This window comes from Marmota flaviventris, chromosome 14 (assembly GCF_047511675.1).
Source record: "Marmota flaviventris isolate mMarFla1 chromosome 14, mMarFla1.hap1, whole genome shotgun sequence".
In the NCBI taxonomy this organism is placed as follows: domain Eukaryota; kingdom Metazoa; phylum Chordata; class Mammalia; order Rodentia; family Sciuridae; genus Marmota; species Marmota flaviventris.
Window position 1 is genome coordinate 64,937,225 of NC_092511.1, and position 21,230 is coordinate 64,958,454.

Below are 21,230 nucleotides of genomic sequence, written 5' to 3' on the forward strand. Positions count from 1 at the left end.
CACAGCAGGATCACAATAAATGAAGCTATTGTTACTTACTGAGTTTATGTTTTCAGTGCAATGACAATTATTCCACGCAATGGTAGAACTTATCTTAGGCCTCCTTAAATCAACCCCAATATGAAAAATTATTTTGATATTTTTAATATAAAACAGATCTATGAGAAGATTTAATATATTGAGTTTGGATTTATTCAGGTTACATACAATGCTTATATTATTAAACCTTTCCTAAGTACAATTTGAAAAAGAGCTAAGTGGCAAAATTACTAATTTCCATATAACTCCTTTTTACCATTGTAAACTTGCTAATATGGACAATCATCTCCAGCCATCTGTTAACTTTCCTCTCAAAAAGATTTATTTATAATTCAAGTGAACATAGTCCTTCCTTGAATTAAACAGATGTTATGGTATTTGGCTTCCTAAAGAGGCAATTTCTTATCTTTATTCCATAATGACATAGTTTTCTGTGAGGTAATATGATAATTTTTAAAAATTATCTACATGATTCTTTATTTGAATTAACTAATATCTAAGTTCCTGTATAATTTAATTGGTTTATATGTAGTAATTTTCCAATTGTCTCTTTTTAGTAAGTTGATATGGACTAAGTATATTCCACATATGGCTTAATATAATCAATTTAGAATGGCTCCTACATTGACTATCAGTTAACATGAGAAAACTTTATGATTTAACAAAAAGTTCTCTTTATTAAATAGTATAAGACCCTTCAAGTTTCAACTGCAATTAGTAAAGTGATGATGAAAAAACATATTTTAGGAGAGAAAAAAAAATGCTAGGGAGGTAGAAAGAAAGAAAAAGTGATTCAGAGATTTTGAAGGAAATGAGGTCAGAGAACAAGCAAGTCACCCTTAAAACCTGTGACTGTTGCTTACTAGAAAGGTTTGAGATGCTTCATTAATGAGTAGAGTACCTTGTCCTAAAATACACATCAAAGTTACATAGTGCAATTGGACTCTTCCGTTCCCAGATGCCTCACTTGCCTTTAAGAAAATATCATGGGCTAATTAGGAGGTAGTCTAATACCATAACTTTAACAGGGTAGAATTATGACCTATTTTTTCTTTATTCTTGATAACTCCTCATTAGATGCAAATTGCCTAATCTCGTCATACTCAGAGTAAAACTGAACCGAAGCTTTACTTTTGGGGGGAAACTTTTGAGCTTGGCTTCTACCAATTCCATTTGAAGTGACTATGAGCCACTATTTTATTCATCATAATAGTGAGCTGCTTCAAAACTGACTAAACATCCAAATTTTCCTTTCTATTAAAGTTTAATTGAACTTGGGTTTGTCTAGTTTCTTTGGAAGGACTGATTTTAATTGCCACTGCTGAACAATGTCAATTATAATGAAACCTAAGAGAGTTTAACCTTTCATACCATCTTAATTAGTGGAGAATTTAAAGTAATGGGTAAATATTTATAAGCATTATTTTTCTTCGTAATTATTATTGCTAATGGCACCATTGACAAATTATGGGTCAGCCACAAGAGTTTTCCTTCCCCATTACATCATTTGCTCCTTGCCCCCATGTCCTGCTGCACTGCATGGAGACTGATGGAGCTAGCATAAGAACCGCAGAAACTTCTCTTCTTTCTCGAGAAGCTGGGAACGAGGATACTTTGAAAAAAAACTCCTTCCACAGCAATGCAACTAGGACTTGGACAAATTATAAAACAAGTTCTAAAGTATTGCAGGGGTATCAGAAGTATAAATGGAAACCTTCCTGGACAGATGGGAAGGTGAAACCTGCTTGATAAAATTGCCCCAATGCAAAACTAGATCAACCTGGTTTCAAAAGCATCCCAGATATTTTATAATAAATGAGAGCTTGCCTTTTTTTTTTTTTTGCTTAATGTGAATGCCTAGTTAATAGAGTGCTTCTTAGAAAAGTAATAATGCACTTACTTTAAGAAATATATGATATAAATCACAGCATGTACATAAAATATCTTCCCTGAAGATAACTTGTTCACCTAAGCAGGTAAAAGTGAATCGCCCTAAATATATGTTTTCTATTTGAAAGGACATATGCATAAGAATAAGACTTTTAAGGAGGAAACATTCAGAGATTCTCAAATTTAGCTGTGAAGCCTGATCACTTAGACTTTGGAAAACTAAAAAGACTCATCTTCGCCCATTGAATCAGGATTTCAGGGAACTTGCAGGACTGGTATCCAAGCATTTTTCCTCTTTCTCCTTAAACATTCTTCTGGTGACTTTGATGCATAAAATTAATGTCAATTATTTTATTTTTCCCTAGTGAGTCCTGATAACCTATTCTTCTCATTCTAGACACCATAACTGGGGACATAAATGTAGAATTTTGCCTAACTGACTTCTGTTTACTCATTAATATAATTATGTTAATTGGGGGTGACTTGGGCTATATCACAGAACGAACTGCACATGTTTATTTAGGATTCAACTTGAAGAAAATGTGCCAATAAAGTAAATTGTGTTCCTAGAATTGGGTTCAGGTTATTTCTTATTTACACTAGAGCTGGAAGTATCAAGTAAAACATGATTGGTTTTGAGTCATGTTCCTTATGCTGTTCTGATGTTCTTGCTCCATGTCCCAATACTTCTGTTTTGACAATGTTGCTTTTTCTCCTAACTGGTTGTATCCCAATTGTAGATAAATCCTAAGTCTTTCTGTCTACAATAACTAAAATTTAATTCCCTTAGCATTGTCTTCACCAGTTTTATTTGTCCCTAGTAGCCTGCTGTATCCTTGATTGTTCCTGAGGAAATGGAACATACCGATCTTCCATACCATGCATGATTCCCAAATAAATAGGGCACAATCATCATTATATTGAAAGACTGTGCCTGCTTTGTTGACAACTGTAGTCATTGTGCAACATGTAACATAGGAAAGGTTTCCATAATATTCATTAAATAAAATTGATCTCTATTTTTCCTGAAAGCTGTTGCTCAGAATTGAGTTATTTTGGACACTAATAACATATTTTATTTCAGATCTTTTATCTTCACTGTGGGTTTTCTGTAAGAAAGAATCAAAACAAGTAGAGAAAAACTTGTCTGTAACTTATTCCAGAAATTAAATATTTTCTAATGTGATTGATCTTTATGTTTCCTGTAAAGTTTTTTTGAATGTTTTTTCCAATATTGGTCTTATGGTATTGTGATTTTATTGTGATATGGTATTATGATTTTAAGGTTCATCTAATACTTAATGAAAGGCAAAGAGTTTCCAAAAGTTTTGAGAAAGACTTGGAGATTTACTTTAAATAAAGGTACAGGATCCTTAATCCTGCTTTGGTGGTATTATCAAACATTTCTTCTAGCTTTATTCCCTTAGGTGTTTAATTCTTCATTTCCTGCTTCACATGAGAAACAGCTGAAGCATATTTAGTTAAGGTGAATTTTGCAGCACTGTTGAAACAAATAAAATACCGTATGTCATGATATATTCTGGGCATTGCTAGAGTTCCAGAAAAAATAGTTGTGAGTGATGCTAAAATCATATATATTTTTTTTTACTGCAGATTTCTTGATAAATACAATCTGATCATCTTTAGCCTAAGACTTTGTAGAATTCCTTGGATGAGGAAAAGTTCCAGCTGTATATTCTTCCATATGTGTGGCTTTGGGAGACCCAATTTCATGATAAAACTACTGGAGAAACACAGAGAAACAAGGTTTGCACCATCCAGTTTCTTGTTGTATCTACTTTGCCAACCACATAAGGAATTTATACTGGTCACTATCTGGATCATTGACCAAGGAGCACCGTCTGTTGAATCACTAAAACAAAAAATACTAGAAATCCTCAAGCCATTTACCTTATAAATCTAAATTCCTCACATTCAGGAAGCCCACCAGGAGGGAAAAAATAGGAACATGTTTAACAAGTGGGTATAGATATTAAAAAATAGCCCTTGCTCTTGTTCACAGTACTAAGAAATTTTGAGAAGAGAAGTATCTCTCATCTCTGTGATAGCCCTGGGAAGACCATTAACACTTTCAATACTACCCTGACATTATTCCTCTCAGGGTGAGGACATGATAGAATGTGTAATTTTGCAGAAAAGAACAGAAGGATTTGTGTGATTTCTAGGAAGTCATTTCAATGAGAGTAACAACAGTTAATATTTCCCAAGTGTCCATGCTGTGTACCACATTCTAAATTATATAGTAAATCATTTTCCCTTCTTTCTCTTCCTTAACAAATATTTACTGAGTACTTATTAGGTAAATCATGGAAACTTACAGTCTTTGGGATGGTGTTAGTCTCATAATTATCCATTAATTCTTATTGGGATAATTAATAAAGCATGTACACATTTTAATTATATAGTATATGAAAGCAAGTGCTTTCCATTTGCTAAGGCCTACATATGCTATGGTGAATACACACGAAGTGCACAATATAGCCATGTCCTTAAATTGATTCAGTTTATAGAGAGAGGAAAATTAAAATGTTACATGAAAACTGATTTGAATTGCTTAGCAATTTTATCTTTGCTTTTGGTACAAATTAGCACATTCAAATATAATATGTTAGAGAGAAAACATGATAGATATTCTTATTTGTAGACAGAAATGACATCAAATGGCTATGTTTGGAAATGAATTGTAAGTAGTAATTATATCTGATAAGTAATTCATTCTCTGCATGGGGGTAAAAATAAAGAATAAAAAGTATACATATTTAATATTTTAAATATATATTTTACAAATTGTATAGTTATAAATTTTATAATTACTATCTTTTAAAAGTAATTTATTTTAATTTTTAGAAAAAACATTTACTGTAAATTAGAAAACTCTTATAAAGAACAAAACTTAAAGAATAATTCTAATTCTTCTATACAACATTTCATTTAAAATATTTAAAAGTGGTAATATCTTTAACCCATATCTACTAGAAAATTCTTTCACTTCTACTCTGAGTAAAATGACTGCAGGAAGGATTAGTAATAACAAAGCAAAAATAAAAATTAAGAGTGATCGGCCATACCGTCACGGTGGTGCATGCCTGTAATCCCAGAAGCCTGGGAGGCTGAGGCAGGTGGATCACAAGTTCAAAGCCAGCCTCAGCAATTAGCCAGGCCCTAAGCAACTCAGTGAGACCAGGTCTTTAATAAAATTCAAAATAGGACTGGGGATGTAGCTCAGTGGTCAAGTGCCCTTGAGTTCAATCCCTGGAACTACTGCCCCCCCTACAAAAAATGGCTGGCCATAGTTTCTATTCCTCTTTCATAATTATATTCATAGTTCAATGTGCTTGCCAAGTAGAGCACAGGAATATTTAAACATGTGTTTAGATTCCATATCACCAATTAAAAGGAAAAAAAAACACAATCCTGATTATGATTTGTCTTCTATTCTCTACTAATGTTTATTAACAGAAATAATATGTTTTGTTGGTGCCAGAAACAATTCTTACACTTAGTTCTTTTTTGTCAAATGTTGTCACAAAAATTGAATAAATAAATAAATTATATTGAGCTTAAAAATGAAATACTTGTTTTTAAGTATTGGATTTACTGCTCAAAGCAAACATATCCTATAAACCTCTCTTTGACCTACTTTGAATTCCTTTAAAAAAATAAAAGTTGGCCACTATTGTTCTAGAAAAAGAATGGTTTGCACACAGAAACAACGTGGGGTGTATCAATAGTTGAGCAACTTTAGCTAGATGATGGTCTTAGGCAGAATGTATACACACTGCCTCTAAGATATGAGTTAATTTTTCCATTTCAGTATTCAATAGTGAAATCCTAGCCATATCTAGGGGCAAAATGAGATTGGGTTAATACCATCACTATGTGGTTTTCAATTTCTCAAAGCTAGTTTTTGCTCCATTATGCAAGGTTAGAGCCTCCACCACTTTTGCTGCCACTAACCTCAGTTTTAAGAATGTTAGCAGCAATCTTTCAGAATTTAACACATAAGGGCTGGTAGAACACTTGCCTTATATATGTGAGGCCTTGGGTTCGATCCTCAGCACCACATTAAAAAAAAAAAACATATCATGTCCATCTACAACTAATATATATATATATATATATATATATATATATATATATATATATATATATAGTTTTTTTAAAAAAAGGAAGAATTTAACATACATCTTCCAAGGGACAAAAGGAAAGAAAATTGCACTATTATGATTTTCCAAATTGTCATAGCTCACACTTAATATTGATTTTATTTTAATATTACTGACAGTGGGTTTTGTTAAGTGAAATAAATTCAGCACTAATGAGCATATTTTGAAAGTTTAAAAACACAATTTAATGAATGATTAAATGTAATCTCTACAAAAATAACTCTAGGGGGCCAAAGAGTCACTGAGCAGGAGGAAAATCATGAGAAAACAAAGGAACAAAAATAAATAAGTGAAAGCGATTCTGATAGTTACAAGAGCGATTAATCAACAATCCTTGTTTTTTGTTTTTATTTTATTTTTTTTTCAATATCAGAAAGAAATAGTTGTACAATGACAAAGTTAGGTCAATTTAATTATAAACATTCCTATACCAGTTACTTCATTGAACTAATCTAGGAGGGCTTAGCACATAGTAGGGTTTATAATTGCTGTATCCTCACTGATTTTGGCTTCCCTCTTATTTCATAACATTTAAATGGAGTTCTTATTATGTAGTCTGATATCTAATTTTCACAGTTAGATTTATGAATTATGCCAACAACTGTTGGGCAATAATTATTGCCCAATAACGGTTGTCTTTTATAAATAGTTATTACTTTACGACAAGAATTGTTTAAAGGAGCATATTTTGTAGTCTTTAAAGTATAGTTATATTTTTTCATATGCATATGCCAACATTATTATTTTCTTCTAACAAAATGAGATATGACTATTATGTTTCTTCTTATTGCTACCATTTATATTGTAATAGATATATCAAAAACATGTCTTCTAGGGCTTTTTTGGAAAAATAAAATATAAGGGGCACAGAAATATTATTATAGCTAATATTAAATTGGTTTTGAAAGAAGACACAATAATAATTCCCTATATCACAATGCAAGCCTGGGCAGAGAAACTCTGAAGAAACTGAGAATTAAAGGGATTCAATTTTTTGTTGAAGTTGCATAACAGATCTAAGTAAGATTTCAATTACAGTAGGTGCTGTCCAAATCCATGGTCTTTCCAACAAACCTTACTATATTTCACATAATAATTTTATGTTTACTTCCATGTGATTGTGATTTATACTCTTTAATTCCACTTCCCGCCCTCCTCTGTTCTCTTGAACCCTTATTAATATGGTTTTGTTCCACCTTGAGAGAAGGATTAGTTAGCTTCCTTGTTTTTGACTAATATCTTGTAGACTGGCCACTCAGGAAAGGTACAGTTCTTATGTAAAGCTCCATAAAATGTTGCTGAAGCTGGGTAAATAGCTCATTCAAACCTAACTACCTCCAAAGCTGAAGTTCACGCACTGGATTATATCAGAGAAGGGTCTGTTGTTCCTCCAATTGTGTATCCTTATGCATGCAGGGAGCCATGATGTCAGCTTCTACTTTCCATGGCTACAAGTTCAAGGCTTGGACCCTCACCCACTGATCACCCCAGGGGAAAGGGTTGGTGCTTCTTCCAATGATTAAACCTGAGTTAGCAGGACTGGACTGCCGCCAAGATTCTGTCACAATGTGCTCCTATTGTGTCCTGTCCTTTTCCTTGTCAGGAAAAGAGTAGCACTTTCTTAAAACAATATAAAATTCTGGAAGGTAGGAGTCATACTCACTTGGTATCTAAAGTCCACTTCCACTAGTCTCTTGGGATTACCTTAGGATATGCATGTATCAGGGGTTCCACCCAGCTGTTAATTCTCCTGTTTCTCAGTGAACCAAAAGGACTAGTGGATATAACCTTTGAGATTCCAACACCCTTTCCTTTTTAATGCAAACTACTAACTTTCCAGAATCTCTTCCATGTTTCCAAATCAAGTGATTATTCTTCTATCATCATATCACTCCTTCTAGGAGGATGACAGCATAGATTAGTTCTTCTCCATCCTTTGAAAGCCTTTCTTAGTTGGTTTCCAGAATACCACACATTGGACTGTTCTATCATACTAGTGACTCCTTCTGATTCTTCATTGTTGAATTGTACTTGAATTCATAAATTGTAAAGCTAAAGTGTCTTAGCTCATGGATCTTTTCTATACTCCTCTAAACTCATTGCCCAGATAACCACACCTTGTTTCATGACTTAAAATATCACCCACAATCAATGAGCAGCCACTTTGCCTTTCCAACCTCAAAGTCTAAATTCATGTATTTCATTATTCATTCAATTTCTTAATTTTGTAAAATAGTCTTAAGCAAATAAATTTTAACCTTCCTTGATCTATAAGGAAATCTTCTTTCAGGTCACTAATTAGACTCATGGGTTTAATAAGTTCAAATTTGTACACCTCTAACCAGCATCACTAAATGGCAACTACAGTTGTCTGGATAATAATAATTTGGCACCATTTTTGCCCTCTCTTTCTCTAATATCTCACATTCAAACCACCAGCAAATTATTCTGAAAATTCTCCTGAATACATCCAGAATCTGACCCTCACTCTCCAGTTCTAATGGGATTCTGTTGATAGCCCAAGTGCACATGCTCCTCAGGGTTTTGTTGCTAGATATTCCTCTCCCTAGAATGTTAGTGTCATCAATACCTGACTGGTTTGCTCTCTTACATTTTTTAAAATTTCTGATCACATATCACTTATCACAGTTGCCATTTTAAACACTTCATAGAAAATATCACCTCCACTGCAATATCTTAATATGTACTCATCTCACTTTACATTGCTTCATTGCATTTCCAATTGCATGTTATATCTATCATTGCTTACTGTCAGTCTGTCTTTCCTATTGGGAAAAAACTAGAGTGCAGGAGAAAAAAAGTTATATTGTTCTTAGCCTTCCTCTAATTTTTCAGTGCCTAGGACTTGATTTATTGGTACATAAAAGATACCTCTCTTGGAGTTTTCAGTCCCTTACAGTTAAACTCTTCTATTTTGAAACTAAAATTAAGAGTCACATTCTTTCACAATAGCTAAACTGTGGAACCAACCTAGATGCCCTTCAATAGATGAATGGATAAAAAAAATGTGGCTTATATACATAATAAAATATTACTCAGCAATAAAAGAGAATAAAATCATGACATTTGCAAGTAAATGGATGGAGTTAGAGAAGATAATGCTAAGTGAAGTTAGCCAATCCATAAAAACCAAATGCCGAATGTTTTCTTTGATATAAGGAGGTTGATTCATAGTGGGATAGTGAGCAGGAGCATGGGAGGAATAGACGAACTCTACATAGGGCAGAGGGGTTGGAGGGAAAGGGACTGGGCATGGGGTTATTAATGATCATGGAATGTGATGATCATTATTATCCAAAGTACAGGTATGAAGACATAAATTGGTCTGAATATACTATGCATACAACCAGAGATATAAAAATTGTGTTCCATATATATAATAAGAATTGTAATGCATTCCACTGTCATACATAAATAAAAATAAAAGAAAAGGAATAAAAGAACACAAAAGAGCCACATTCTTTGCATACATTTAAGGTATATACTAAATAGCCACATGACTAATTATTAATTATTCAATGCTAATAAATTATTCAGCAAATAAACTTTTAAGTCCTTATAAGTATGAGATTGTGCTAAATACTGCTGGACATATATCATGTACATATAAATAAGACACTATTGTTCTCCTCAAAAACACTATAAATTAGTCAGCAGCATAAGAGAAAAAATAGAAAATAGAATGTTCCACTGGAAGAAATTACTTCCAGATGGGCAAAGGGGAGTAACATAAATCTGAGCAGAATAATAGGCAATTGGACAGGGTCTTCATATAATTTCAACATAAAAAAAAGTTTGAGAAAAATATAACAGTCCAATCACTTGGTAATTATAAGATGTTTGACATTGTTGCCTAAAATTTTTATTGCTGTTTAGTTTTTAATTCTCTGATTCTTAGTTTGATCATCTGTACAAATGAGGGTTTCATGCATATTAAATGTGATAACATTTACTGAATGAACCGTATAGTTGATGTAGCCACAGAATGACAAGTTTTAACTTTAATATTCTTTCATTTTTAAAGAAACTTTAATGTATTTAATAATAACGTATACAACCAGAAATATGAAAAAATTGTGCTCTATATGTGTAATGATAATTGTAATGCATTCTGCTGTCATAAATAAATAAAACATAAAAATTTAAAAAAATAAAAGAAAATATAATCCAAAGATGTTTTTGAAAATAGACAAAATAATTTTTAGTATAAAATGGTCATTTTTGTCAGTATTACTTACAGGTTTTCTAATCAATGGAGGTAGAATTGCCAAGTTTAGCAAAAAGAAAAATATACAATGCCCAGTTAAATCTGAATTATATGTAAACGATAAATAATTTTCTATCTATGTTCTAAATATTGAGGAGCGATGCTTTTTCTTTATAAATATTTGATTTTTATGAATATTTAGATTTAACTGGACTTCCTGAATTTTATGTGGCAACTCTAAATACAGTCTCTATTATTATTTTTTAAAAATACTAATAAATGAACCTACCAAACACATGCCCACATGTGTACATGTGTGTGCATGCACACACACACACACATATACACACACACACACAGGACTGTTATGCAATGTTACTAGAAGGAACCTTAGAAATCAAATTAAGATCCACTTATTCTGTACAGAGCAGGGATCAGCAAAGTACGCATTGCAGGCTAAATCTGCTCCATGGCCCGGTTTTGTATAGCACTCTGTCTAAGAATGGATTTATACACTTTTAATGTAAAAATATAATGTATTTTATATACTTACTTATATTTTATATTTTAATTTATAAGTAAGAATATGCACTAATCTAATGTGACCCATAAAGCTTAAACTAATTGTTATCTGTCCTCATTTAGAAGTTTATTAACATGTACAGAGAAGAAATTCATTCATTCATTTACTTTTTCAGTAAATAATTATTGAGAGCCACTATGTTGCAGGAACCCTTGTAGGTGCCCTTGTAGAGCTTACAGTGTAAAAAGAAAAGACTAAATTAAATAACATTGCCATAAATCTACGAACAGTCAAATAAATCATATATGATAGCGTAGAGCATTATGCAAACACAGGACTCTAAAGTTAGGTATTTGAACTTTCTTTTTATACTGCAAGTTAATAATTTAAACCCACCCTAAATGGAGCACTATTTCTGAGTTCTTAGATGTATATTAAGCTGTCATTTTAAATACTTAATTCAAAAGTTTACTTTTCATATACCTTTTGCTTCTCTTCAGAATTACTCTTCTGTTCAAAGTTTTCAAGGAAATTTTAGTTTATAGTATTATTTTGGTGGTCTTTAATTTTCTACATCAGAAATTCTGAATTTCAATTTTTTCCTGTAATTTCACTGCAAAATTTTAATGTTTTTATTCAATAGCAAATTCACATATAATTCAATTATCTGACAATTAATATATTATAATTACAGTATATTTTTGTCATAATATCAAAGGATTTTTCTTATTCATGAATGCCAGCAAGTATCTGTCTTGTTTTTTTTTTTTTTTTAAAAGACCATTTTGAGTATAAGCATGTCCGGGTATATAACACATGAGGTGCCTATCTATAGTAGTATTGAATCAGGCCATGAGAAACCTGGTCATATGAAGGAGATAGATGTCCTTGTTGTGCCAACAACCCTCCTTGTTCCTAATGCTCTGTGACATCAATTCAAAGGAATCTATATTGTTAGCCTACTCAACCATGAAAATATAAGAGCCTAAGGGGGCTGATTAAACATCTGAGAAAAGATACTTTCTCTCCTCAGCTCACAAAACCAAGTCATTGCAATGATTTCAAATAATCTGTGACTATAGTTCAGATGTGGCCTCTGGTAGAATATGTGTCTACAAGTATAAAATATGTGGTTTTCCCTATATTCCAATAAAATAGTATCTTCTATTTATTCTATTTATTCTTGTGAAGATATCAATAAATTTCTTAAGTCATATGATTTACCCAGATTGAATCAGGAAGATACAAACAATTCAAACAGACCAATAACAAAGGAGGAAATGGAAGAAGCCATCAAAAGACTACCAACCAAGAAAAGCCCTGGACCGGATGGATATACAGCGGAGTTTTACAAAACCTTCAAAGAAGAATTAATATGAATACTTTTCAAGTTATTTCAAGAAATAGAAAAAGAAGGAGCTCTTCCAAATTCATTCTATGAGGCCAACATCACCCTGATCCCGAAACCAGACAAAGACACTTCAAAGAAAGAAAACTACAGACCAATATCTCTAATGAACTTAGATGCAAAAATCCTCAATAAAATCCTGGCAAATCGAATACAAAAGCATATCAAAAAAATTGTGCACCATGATCAAGTAGGATTCATCCCTGGAATGCAAGGCTGGTTCAATATACGGAAATCAATAAATGTTATTCACCACATCAATAGACTTAAAGATAAGAACCACATGATCATCTCAATAGATGCAGAAAAAGCATTCGACAAAGTACAGCATCCCTTTAGGTTCAAAACACTAGAAAAACTAGGGATAACAGGAACTTACCTCAATGTTAGCTATATATGCTAAGCCTCAGGCTAGCATCATCCTGAATGGAGAAAAACTGAAGGCATTCCCTCTAAAAACTGGAACAAGACAGGGTTGCCCTCTCTCACCACTTCTATTCAATTTAGTTCTCGAAATACTAGCCAGAGCAATTAGACAGACAAAAGAAATTAAAGGCATAAAAATAGGAAAAGAAAAACTTAAATTATCACTATTTGCAGATGATATGATACTATATCTAACAGACCCAAAAGGGTGTACAAAGAAACTACTAGAGCTAATAAATGAATTCAGCAAAGTGGCAGGATATAAAATCAACACGCATAAATCAAAGGCATTCCTGTATATCAGTGACAAATCTTCTGAAATGGAAATGAGGACAACCACCCCATTCACAATATCCTCAAAAAAAATAAAATACTTGGGAATCAACCTAACAAAAGAGGTGAAAGATTTATATAAATAAAACTACAGAACCCTAAAGAGAGAAATAGAAGAAGACATTAGAAGATGGAAAAATATACCCTGTTCATGGATGGGAAGAACTAACATCATCAAAATGGCGATATTACCCAAAGTTCTCTATAGGTTTAATGCAATGCCAATCAAAATCCCAACGGCATTTCTTTTAGAAATAGATAAAGCAATCATGAAATTCATATGGAAAAATAAAAGACCCAGAATAGCAAAAGCAATTCTAAGCAGGAAGTGTGAATCAGGCGGTATAGTGATACCAGATTTCAAACTATATTACAGAGCAATAGTAACAAAAACAGCATGGTACTTGTACCAAAACAGGCGGGTGGACCAATGGTACAGAATAGAGGACACAGAGACCAATCCACAAAACTACAACTTTCTTATATTTGATAAAGGGGCTAAAAGCATGCAATGGAGGAAGGATAGCATCTTCAACAAATGGTGCTGGGAAAACTGGAAATCCATATGCAACAAAATGAAACTGAATCCCTTTCTCTTGCCATGCACAAAAGTTAACTCAAAATGTATCAAAGAGCTTGATATCAAATCAGAGACTCTGCGTCTGATAGAAGAAAAAGTTGGCTCCGATCTACATATTGTGGGGTCGGGCTCCAAATTCCTTAATAGGACGCCCATAGCACAAGAGTTAATAACAAGAATCAACAAATGGGACTTACTTAAACTAAAAAGTTTTTTCTCAGCAAGAGAAACAATAAGAGAGGTAAATAGGGAGCCTACATCCTGGGAACAAATTTTTACTCCTCACACTTCAGATAGAGCCCTAATATCCAGAGTATACAAAGAACTCAAAAAATTAAACAATAAGATAACAAATAACCCATTCAACAAATGGGCCAAAGACCTGAACAGACACTTCTCAGAGGAGGACATACAATCAATCAACAAGTACATGAAAAAATGCTCACCATCTCTAGCAGTCAGGGAAATGCAAATCAAAACCACCCTAAGATACCATCTCACTCCAGTAAGATTGGCAGCCATTATGAAGTCAAACAACAACAAGTGCTGGCGAGGATGTGGGGAAAGGGGTACTCTTGTACATTGCTGGTGGGACTGCAAATTGGTGCAGCCAATTTGGAAAGCAGTATGGAGATTCCTGGGAAAGCTGGGAATGGAACCACCATTTGACCCAGCTATTGCCCTTCTTGGACTATTCCCTGAAGACCTTAAAAGGGCGTACTATAGGGATACTGCCACATCGACGTTCATAGCAGCACAATTCACAACAGCTAGACTGTGGAACCAACCCAGATGCCCTTCAATAGATGAATGGATAAAAAAAATGTGGCATTTATACACAATGGAGTATTACGCAGCACTGAAAAATGACAAAATCATGGAATTTGCAGGGAAATGGATGGCATTAGAGCAGATTATGCTAAGTGAAGCTAGCCAATCCCTAAAAAACAAATGCCAAATGTCTTCTTTGATATAATGAGAGCAACTAAGAACAGAGCAGGGAGGAAGAGCGAGAGGAAAGATTAACATTAAACAGAGACATGAGGTGGGAGGGAAAGGGAGAGAAAAGGGAAATTGCATGGAAATGGAAGGAGACCCTCACTGTTATACAAAATTACATATAAGAGGTTGTGAGGGGAAAGGGGAAAAAAACAAGGGAGAGAATTAAATTACAGTAGATTGTATATAGAGAGAAGATTGGAGGGGAAGGGAGGGGGGATAGTAGAGGATAGGAAAGGTAGCAGAATACAACAGTTACTAATATGACATTATGTAAAAATGTGGACGTGTAACCGATGTGATTCTGCAATCTGTATACGGGGTAAAAATGGGAGTTCATAACCCACTTGAATCTAAAGTATGAGATATGATATGTCAAGAGCTATGTAATGTTTTGAACAACCAATAAAAAAAATATGTGGTTTTGGATGGTTTCTTTTTCAGTGGTAGGATTTAAAAAAAATCTTCAAATAAATTTATGATTAGGATATATTTTAAAATATGATGGTTCACATGCTAGAATTTGTTATTCTACACATTGTTCAGATTTATTGGACCATTTAGAATGATTAGAGCAGAAATTCTTAACATTAAAATCACCTGGGTAGAGTTTTTAAAAATACCCTTGCCTGGGGCTCTGCTCAGACCAATTAATTAAGAATCTCTGTAGGATGGAACTTGGAAATCAATATTTTTTAAAATGTCTCCTAGTGATTCTTATTAGCATCTGGGGTTGAAAATTGCACATTAGGGATCATGCATGCTGCTTGAGTTTCTGGGGTTCTTACCTTTAATAGTACATTGGATGAATATACCCAAAAAAACCTTTCACTGTTAGTGGTGGTAGGTAGGTATAGCACAGATGCTGGAGTTCTGCTTCCATATAAGATTCTGAATTTCATAGAAAGACCAAACTCCCAAACAAACAGGAAAAAAAAATCAGAAAGATGAACAAAATTATAACTTATTTTTAGCCCAGAATGCTGAAGACCAAAGCAGCACAAATAGCCTGAAATCAGAGCCTCCCCTGTCCCAGTTTGAAATGATCTGCAAACATTGAGACAACTTATTGCAGAGCCTTAGAGAGAAAACACAGAAAATACCTTTAGCAAGTAAGAACTCAGCCCAAAACATTAATGAGTTGGGGGTACTAAATTGCAAACTTAAAAATAGTTAAATGGGTAAAATTTTTATGTGTATTTTTACAAATTAAACATTTATTATTTAAAAGGGGCAATTGGATTATGCCCCTTGAAATAATATGTTTGTATTACTTTTCAGTTTTGTTTAATGGTGTTCTAAGGTCTTTACCATCAATAATAGATACTTGTGTCTAGATGTTTTAAAGAGAACTTGTAGCATGAAAAGGGGAAAAAATGCTTGATAATGATAGATACCTAAAAATAAAGGTTATGGTAGGCAGCTTTAGAAATGGCTCCAAAGTGGGGTTCACACTGACATACATGTCCTAATTCCATTCTCTCCTTTTGAATGTGGGTTAGCCCTAACAGGCCTTAAGCTCATAACAAACTTAATATGGCAAAAAAAAAAAAAAAAAATGGGACATCATTTTTAAGATTTGGTAAGGAAAAAATGCTACCTTCCTTTTCAGTCTCCATCACAATCCACAGGCACCACCCTCCTCCAGCTGAAGCATGACACAATGATGTTTTTAATTAACCTATGAAGAAGTCCCAAGAAAAAATGAGTGAAGCCTTTGGCTAGCAGTCAACCAAGAAATTAAGGCCATCAGCACAAACCCATTAAGAAAATATTCCTGCCAAGAACCAAGTAACCTTGGACTTGGATCCCTTCTCAGCAAAGCCCTGATGGGATGCCCTGGCCAACACCCTAGCTGAAATTTTATAAGAGACCCTATGATACAGAGAACCCAGGTAAACCAAGCTCAGATTCCTGACACATTTACATGTGAGACAATGGATCTATAAACCACTGAATTTCATTGTGTTCTCTTATTCAAAAGTCAGTAATTAATATATGACAAAAATATACTGAAAGAAATAGGAAAAAAAAGATTCTTAAGCATTATGAAAAAGTTAAAAGGTAGCAGTAATCTCCAAAGGCACTAAGAAAAACACAAATAATTCCCTAAACATATTTCTAAGTGTATTCCTGAAGTTATGAATTACTGATGCCCAGAATTATATATTTTGAAGAAAACAAAACCAAAATAAAAAAAACTTGGATTTATTTTAAACACATTTGTGTGTGTGTGAGTGTGTGATAGTTTCTTGTTTCAATCTGAAGTAGCCTGTAGTTTTTCCTTTTCAGAGCAAACTAGCTCTCAATTTAGTTTATGAAAATAGATTATTTTTCATGTCTACTTATAGTATGTGTATTTTGTGTTTTTAAGGTTGTGGAATGGGCAAGAATGAGAAGGATCAAAACAACATTCTCCATCATTGAGAGAGATAACTTCACCTGACTTTTCCTTCTCCAGTTCAGAGTGAAATCTGGGGCTATGCAGTGATATTTGGACTACATGAATTATATTTCTGAAATCTTACAAGAGAAAAATCCAGTCCTTGCTAATTACCAGGAATCTACACTAGTCCACCACACATCATGATCAGGCAGTTCCATTAATTTTAAATGCCACTAAATACTCTGTAAATCCTTAGCTGCATTATTTATCTTCTCTTTGTTTTTCTAGTCCTGTTTAAATAGTCAACTTTACTGTTGATTAGGCAAAGCTTCCTTTAGTTCAAACTGTGTGTGATTCTAGATATAAACATTTACAAGTGACAAAATAATTTATTTCACTAGATTCAGTGGCTGATGAACACTTTAGAGTCTACTATCTAATTACTTAGCAATTAGAGGACATCTCCATCTGAATGTTTCTAGTTTCTGCTCCTCCATAAACTTGGAATTAGGCAAGAAGTTTCACTGGCTCTATAGTGTGACCATTGAAAGCACAGGTCTGATTCTGGCAACATTTCTTCCATGTACACACACTATAAAGGTAAAGAGGATCAATGTGTATATAAACTATATTGTATATCTACATGGTTCATAAGCAGAATATGTGAATATTAGCATTTCAATTATAATCAAATTAAATATTTCATTCCTAAATCACATTAAACATATATTAAGTACGCAATAGCCACATGTTATTATTGAATTGGACAGAACAAATATTGAACATTTCCATCATCACAGACCTGTTGTTTTCACTGAACAAAACTTCTCTAGACATTATCATCTTTGATTTTCCCACCTTTAAAAGTCTGAAGTTCCATGTTTACCTCAAGATATACATGTAAATATCAACTGATAATGGGTGTAAAACTTCTTCATAGATAAGGGTGTATTATCATCATTATTGTTTTCATTTTTTATAAATCAAAATATGACACTTCTGGGTGAATTTATAAGACCATTCTCTGAAGAAAATATGCCAGTTCATATAAAAACAATTACAATGTGTGATTTTTTATGCATACCTTCAAAGATTATTGTATTTTATTATTTTAAAAATCACACCTTCATCACCTTGACCTACACAATTCTTACTTCATGGAGGCAGTTTGTTTGTTAATTATATTCATTAGTGTCATTTAACATCACACTTAACGGATGTGCAGAACTGTATTATAGTTTATTTTTAATAGCAAATAATTACCACTTGACAATAGAGCAATCTTTTAAAATGAATGAAATATGAATAGTTAATGTGAAGTAAAAACAAATACACAACTTTACAAGGAATTGAAAATATTCAATCTACAAAATTCTGTATGTGCAATTTCTATTTGCTTAAAACTTGGTATATGAAATTGAATGGTCACAAAACCATACCATATAAAACTAAATGAAACTTTTCTTTTTCTTTTTATTTATGTACATGAAAAAATTCTCCTATATTCTAGTTGTTAACAATGATGTCTTTTAGATAGTACTGTAGGATTAATAGGCCTATTTATTCTTCATACATAATACTAAGAACAACTTTGCTAAATCCATTGTTGTTTTGAAGACAGTGAGCCTGGAAGTGACAAACCATATAAGAATTCTAAGAGGACTGTTATTTTTCATAACCTAGTTACTCAACACATCTCTTTTTGCTTTTGTTATTCTGCCAACATTTTGTGGGAAAGAGGTTGGAGAGAAATTTCAAGCAACATGAAAATAACAGAATCAGATCTTATTCCAAAAATATGTGTTTGTGAATATTGAAGAAATGTATTAGGATTACATCTGTGATATAAAAAAGTTCACAAAAATAAAGATTAATTGTTTTTTTTGAAATTGTGCTTTTCCATGTAGTATATGTACTAATTCAAAAAAGCAATTGGTCATTGTAATAATACAATGTTATTTCTATTAATATTGATCAACTGCATGCTAAATAATAATAATTAAGTATATTAGTATATTAGTTTTTAACTTTATAACTGTTTCTCTTTGCAAGTTAATAACTCTAGGACACCAACAACTATATAAATATATAGACTTTACATATATTTTATATACGTATGAATTATGTACATTAATTTCTAAAATAAATACAAAGTAGTGTATAAATGAATAGTATTTGCATATACATTTATTTGAAAATTATAATATCAACACAAAAACAGTATACTATAAAACAATGTTATAGGTATTTAGCTAATGAAATATGTACAACATATGAAGAAAAACACAAAACCCTGATGAAATTAATCCAGGAATCAAAGAAATAGGGAAATATTCCACAATTATGGATAAGAAGACTGACTCAATATTATTGAATTATCAGTTTTCTAAATTTGATACATGCATTCAATGTAATCCTGATCAAAATCACAGAAAGTTGCTATTTAAAGATCAAGAAACAGATGGTAACAAATGTCTGAAGAGTCAAAAGACCCAGAATAACCAAGATAATGTTGAAAGTGAGGGACAAAATTGGAAGAGTGACACCACCCAATTTCAAGATGACTTATGAAGTTACAATAGTAATAAGAACAATAAGGTGTAACCAAAGAATACACCAAGAGATCAGTGTCATGTAAAAGAAGCTTTGTAATAGATCCACATAAGTATAGTCAACTGTTGTGAAAAAGAAGCTAGATGATACAATGGAAAAATACAATCTTTCCAATAAATGGCATTGGAAAAAAATGGACATTCCTATGCAAAAGAATGAATCTAGACACAGACCATATGCTTTTTAGAAAACTGCAGAATGAATCGTAGGTTTATATAAAAGAAAAATTATATTACTTTAAGACCATAAAGGAGGAAATATAAATGACCATGGGTTTAACAATAATACTAGACAACAACACTACAAACATGACCTGTAATAGAAATATTTGATAAGCTGAAATTATATATATTTTTTTGTTTTGCCAAGGACACTGTAAAGAGAACAAGGACAGAAGGAAAAACTGGGAGAAAATATCTGCAAAAGCCTATCTGAAATACAAAGAAATTCTAGAACTCAATAAGAAAACAATCTATTGCAAAATGGACCACACCCCAACAGACATTTAACAGCAACAAAAACATCAAAACATATGCAGATGACAAATAAGCATATAAAATGTGCTCAAAATCTTGTGCTATCAGAAAAACAAAAATTAAAACTAGGAGATGCCAATACACTCTTATTACCATGGCCCAAATTGAGACAACTGACATTACCAAACACTGGAAAGATGTACAGGAAAAAGAATTCTCATTGGTGGTGGAAATGCAATGTTGTTCAGCCACTTTGGAAGAGGGTTTGGCTGTTTCTTACAAGAATGAACCAAACCATATAACATAGTATTTATACATCTTGAAATTTACCCACAGGAGTTGAAATTATACACACATACACACACACACACACACACAAAAAAAAAAAACCTACACAAAGAGGCTTTCATAGTTTTATTTGAATTTGACAAAACATGGAAGCAACTAAAGGTGGTCTTCAAGTGAAACTGGCATATCCATACAGTAGAGTATTATTTAATGCAAAAAGAAGTGAATTATTCAGTCCTGAAAAGACACTGAGGAAACTAATGTGGGGTTGGGGTTGTGGCTCAAGTTGTAGCACACTCTCCTAGCACACATGAGGCAGTGGGTTTGATCCTCAGCACCATATAAAAATAAAAAAAAGGTAATGTCTCCACCTAAAATTAAAATAAATAAATAAATATTAAAAAGAAAGAAAACTAATGTGCACAGAGGATTTTCAGAGCAGCAAAATTGTTGACAGTGTACTAGTAGGCACTTGTCATTATAAAGTTGTCCCAACTCACAGAGTATACCACCAAGGGTAAATCTGAATGTAAACTATGAACTCTGAAAATGATGTGTGAGTACAGGCTCATCAGTTCTAGCAAATATATCACACTTGTGGAGGGGGTGTTGTAAACTAGGGAGGCTATATATGTATTGGGGCAAGGAAAATATGGGATTTTTTGTTACCTTCTGCTGAATATTTTTATGAACTTAACAAAGTCTATAAACCAATCAAAAATATTCTGAAATATTTTATATGATATATAAATGAATATATATATATATATATTTGAATGCACTTATAGGTACATTAACTGATTCAGTTAAATTTTAATTAATATATAATGTACAGACATGCATTTATTGCCAGA